Here is a 5,264-nt window from a genome sequence, read left to right as displayed (position 1 = left end):
TCCAATGAAGTGTTTTTTATTTATAGATTTCCTTTTCCCATTTAGATTAGTAAGCCACCTGGATTTTTTTTCTCCAATTCTCTTCTTTTTTCTTCAATTTGTAAAATTACATTAATTTATATGGGTGTATGTGTTACCGTGTGTGTGCAGAGGCATGCATGTAGAGGTCAGAGCACAACATGTGGGAGTCAGTGTTCTTTACCATGCAGGCCCTGGATACCAAACTCAGGTTGCTAGGCAACAAGCATCTGTGCTTGCTGAGGTATCTCATTGGTCCCTGGCCTTAAAGTGCCTATCAGCTGAGGATGACCTTGAATTTCAGAACTTCCTCTGTGTGTGTGTGTGTGTGTGTGTGTGTGTGTGTGTGTGTGCGATATGTATATGTGTGTATGATGTGTACATATGTGTGTATATGTATGATATGTATGTGTATATATATGATGCATGTATATGCACATATACGTGCCACGGTTACTGTGTAGATAGAGGTCATATGGCAATGTTATGTTGTCTGCTCTCTCTTTCCTCCTTAGCATGAGTTTCGAGGATCAAACTCTAATTGTCAGGCCTGTTTTCACATGTGTGATAGCTATTCTTGGTTGTCAACTTGACTACACCTGGAATTAACTAATGCCCCCAAATGGAGGGCACAGCTGTGAGGGATATTTTTTTTTCATTCCCTTATATCCAGACCGTAGTGTCCCCTCACTGGTGTCCCCCATATCCAGTCCTCACCTCATCTGGTTCCCTGCAGAGAATGACCCAGGGATTTTCTTGTTACACCCCTGGGGTGAACGATGGATGGGTTTAGTGGCCCGCCTAAAGGTGAGGGTAAGTGGGTGTATAGATGACTGAGCAGTTCCAAAAAGCCCTTTTTCTTTAATTTTTTTCTTTTATTCTTTCTTCTTTCATACATTATATCCGTACTGCAGTTTCCCTACTTCCACTCTTCCCAGTCTTCCCCCCAACTTCCCCTCTCCCCCAGATTCACCCCTGTTTCCCTTCAGAGAGAGAGAGAGAGAGAGAGAGAGAGAGAGAGAGAGAGAGAGAGACTTCCCAGAGATATCAACTATGACTTGGTACATAGCCTAGCCTCATGTCAAGGCTGGGCCAGGCAGCCCAGTAGAAGGAAAAGGGTCCCAAGAGCAGAGTTAGAGACTTCAATTTATGCAACTGTTTAGATGCAAGAAGTAGGTGTGGGAGGAATCTGATTAACCACAAGATTAACTGCAGCCAGACAAGATTTAATTTAAAAAGAAAGTTTACAGAGAAACCCTGTCTCGAAAAACAAAACAAACAAACAAACAAAAAAATAAGAGAAAGTTTATTGGTGACGATTCAGAAAAGTGTGTGGGGTGGGAAGGCCGCTGTGTGGACTGCCCCTCATCTTCCTGCTTCTGGGCAACCAGCTGCTGGCGCATGCGCATCATGGCTATACTCGCTTCAGAGGGTTGTCCACCATGCCCACTTCACTTCTGACAGCCGGTTCCGCGGCCCTTACAGTTGCAAACTCCTCTATGGTGCTGCCTGCCTTCTTTTGGGAAATCACCAGGTTGAGAACTTCCCGTACCTCTCTAAAAGCTTGAGGAGGACATCTCTGGAGTAGCCATCTTGGGACTGATCCTCCTTCCTCACATTTCCACTTGAGCTTTAGTTTGGGGGTTCCCCTGCCTTCAATATTTTCTCTTCTTCCCTCTCAGCCTCTACTCTTGTGTTGTGGCTCTGGCTCTCCTCCTCTTTCTCACTCCCCCGGGCCCAGGCCTGCCGCTCCCGGACATCCAGGACAAGTTTCACTTTCTTCCTTTTCTCATCAAGTCTCTGGGTTCTCTCTGCTGCTTGCTCCTTGACTTGTTATATGCAGCCCTGGCTGCAGCATCAGTAAGGTCCAGGGCTGGGGAAAGCTAGTGCAAGAGTTCCGCTGCTCTGGGGTTATCTGGATTTTTGTCTGGGTGGCAGGACAGCGCTCATCGCCTGTATGCCTTATCTTTTTGTTTATTGCCTTCTCCTCAGTGCCAAGCTGCTCGTACAGATCCATCTGTCAGAGCTCTTTAGTTACTGCCTTTGTTCTAGCCCTGACCGCATTTGGTTCTCTGTTATTACAGAATTTACAGAATCAATCTCTCTCTCTCTCTCTCTCTCTCTCTCTCTCTAACTCTCTCTCTCTCTCTCTCTCTATATATATATATATGGATACATATATATACACGTCCATATATAGATATATATTTCCATATTTATGGAAAGTTATTGAGATGAGTTACAGGCTGTCTACCAATAGTTAGTTATGAATCAAAGTTCAAGAATCTAGGTGCTACTCAGTCCCAGGAGGCTGGGTGCTTCAGCTGGTCTGCTGGGGTCTTGAAGGAAGAATGGACGGGCTGAGCGAGGTTGCATAGTCTTTATGTAGTATTCCAACGGAAGGTGGGGCCCAGAGTAAAGGTGTGCCTTCCCGCCTTAAGGTCTGGATTAAAGGCACACGTCTTCCTGCCTCAAGATCTGGAGCACACCAAGTGGTGTTGGTGTGCAGTGCACACGCCTTTATTCCCAGGGTAGAGGCTTGTAGACCTCTGTGAGTTCAAGGTCAGCCTGGTCTACAAGAGCTAGTTCCAGGACAACTAGGGCTGTAACACAGAGAAATCCTGTTCAAAAAAAAAAAAAAAATCTGGATCACAATCATGCCCTCCATTTCTAGATTATAGTTCATTCCAGATATAGTCAAGTTTGCAACCAGGCATAGCCCTCACAGAACTATTAAATTTTGTTCGTTTGTTTGTTTTTTGAGACAGTCTCTCTAATAGCCTTGGGTATCCTGGAACTTGCTTTGTAGACTTGGCTGGTCTCGAATTCTGAGATCCTCCGACCTCTGCCTCCAGAGTGCTGGGATCCTGGAAGCTGGCTCTGCCATATGCTGGAGTGTTTACCCTTTGGTGAGGACCGAGGAGAACTGGCAGGTTGACCAGTCCTGCAGCCTCTCAAGCCCAGAATGAGAGCTATGCATGATGTGACATGCCCCAACATCCACCCATCTATGATCTGCTGGAGAACATGAAGAATGTGGCCCTGCAGACCCAAAGCTGCGGGATCTCCAGAACACAGGGCAACAATAGGATACCCAAGAGAAGTCAGTCACAGAGAGGGCCCAACAGTGATAATGAAACAGAAACCAGAGGCCTCCAACCAGACCAGAGACTCTCTGCAATGAACACTTGCAAGTAAAGATTATGGACTGAGGGATTTACTTTGTAACCCATTGGTTCACCCTGTAACTTTCATGATGAGCCTCCTAGTTTTTGCCTTTTTCTCTCTTAAATTTTGTTTTATTGGTGGGGGGTGGTTGTTGCATGGCGGGGGTGGAGGGCGGATATCAAGGGACAGGGAAACGAATGGGATCAAGATGCATGATGTGAGAGACACATAGAATAAATAAAAAGTAATTTAATAAAAAGATGGGGTCCAATCTGTCATAGTAGTCTCTGGTTCAAGAGTGCGATGCCAAAGAGACCCTTCACCTGCAGGGCAGATCAAGGTGGTATCTCTCCAGTACTCATAAAAATGTGAATAGCCCTTCATTGTTCTTGATCTCTGCTGATATACTGCCAGTGGGTGCCCTGGAGTTTGTGGTAGCCCATGTGTGACTCAGTTTCCATCTGGAGTCCATTCTGATTTATAAGTCATTTGAGTTCAAGCTTGCCTGCTCTTCTTTTTCCAATAACCTTGAGGGCTGTGAGAGACTTCTGATTTAGCTGAAGGGAAAGAGCATTTTGCCCATGAGAAAAGAACACTGTATCTAGTAGAAAGAATACTTCTGATGCCAAACCTCAGAAACATCAAGATAGGAAGTAAGGCTGCGTCCGGGCCGCAAGCGCATGTTGGAGAGGAGGCTGCTCACTCAAGGACAGGAATGGTTTTGTGGTTAGATCCTGACAGACCGTCTGTGCTGTGCTTTGTTCTGCTCTTGTATACAAGCAAGTTCTGAAATAAACTCGGGGCTGTTTGGCTGTTTTGACATGACCGAAGAGACCTCCTGATTCTACTCTGTCTTCTGTCTCAGCTTCTTTCATCTGACATTCCTTCAGCCTTAAAGATCCCTGCTCCAGGAGCCCTAGCTGACTTTGTGGGAGCAGGCTCTTATGGGAGCTCTGGTCCTTTGGGTATCTTGAGCAAGTGATGTCACTGGGTTCTGGTCACCATGTGTCGTCTCTGGTATTGTGTCCTCCTGACTATTTTTACAATAGTGATGACTTTTTTTTTAAAGATTTATTTATTATGTATACAGTGTTCTGTCTGCATGTATGCCACCAGACCAGAAGAGGGCACCAGATGTTGTTATAGATGGTTGTGAGCCACCATGTGGTTGCTGGGAATTGAACTCAGGACCTCTGGAAGAGCAGGCAGTGCTCTTAACCTCTGAGCCATCTCTCCAGCCCCCAATAGTGATGACTTTTTTGGCTGTTAACTTGACAACACCTGTAATTAATTAGAACCCAGAAATGGAGGACACACCTGTGAGGCACTTTTAAAAGTACCCTCACCTCCTTTCTCCCCCTTCCCCCCCAGTTCACTCCTCCTAGCTCCCCTAAGGAAAGAGCTGGCCTCCCAGGGCATATCAAGTTGCAGTGAAACTAAGCACTTCGTTAGGTGTCACTATTAGAAGGGGCTGAGCCACCATTGTATAACAACTTCCTCCAAGATGGATTCCATCCTGCAGGGAAGTGCATTAGGCATGAAGGTAAACAACGCAAAATAACTTCAGGAAGTCCCCGAAACTCACCAGATTCACAAGGCCCCACCCTATTAGATTAAGCAATGAAAGCAGCAAAGAACACTCTTAGACAAATCAAGCTGCAACGAAGACTCTTGAGGCCAGGTGAGCTGCCTGATAGACGTCTAGACCTGTGTTACCTGGAAAGGGCACTCTCCAGCCCTTGGAGAGTTTTATGTCTTGGAGTCGTTTATGTTCTTGTAATTAACCCCTCACCCATGTTCATGTAAATAACTCCAACAAAACCTATTGGTTCATCAAACTGGATTTATTTTTATTTTTTATGTATGTGAGTGTTTTACTTGTGTGTGTGTTTGTGTGTGTGTGTGTGTTTGTGTGTGTGTGTGTGTGTGTGTGTGTGTGTGTGTGGTGTGTACCTGGGCCTGAGGAGGTCAGAAAAGGGCAGTGGATCCCTTGGAACTGGAGCTAAAGATGGTCGTGAGCTGCCTTGTGGGTGCTGGGAATAAAACCCGGGTTTTCTGCAAGCACAAGCTCTTCTCTT

At 45.8% G+C, this 5,264-nt stretch overlaps 1 pseudogene; it reads right to left on the bottom strand.

The window, feature by feature from the left end:
• Nucleotides 1–974: 974 nt before the first annotated feature.
• On the bottom strand, nucleotides 975–2,998 carry LOC125414282 (dnaJ homolog subfamily C member 17 pseudogene; annotated as a pseudogene).
• Nucleotides 2,999–5,264: the final 2,266 nt, after the last annotated feature.

The sequence above is a fragment of the Myodes glareolus genome, chromosome 23 (genome assembly GCF_982192425.1).
Source record: "Myodes glareolus chromosome 23, mMyoGla1.1, whole genome shotgun sequence".
NCBI classification, from domain to species: Eukaryota; Metazoa; Chordata; class Mammalia; order Rodentia; family Cricetidae; genus Myodes; species Myodes glareolus.
Note: the sequence above shows the minus strand (reverse complement) of the source record. Positions and strands in the feature narration are given on the sequence as shown.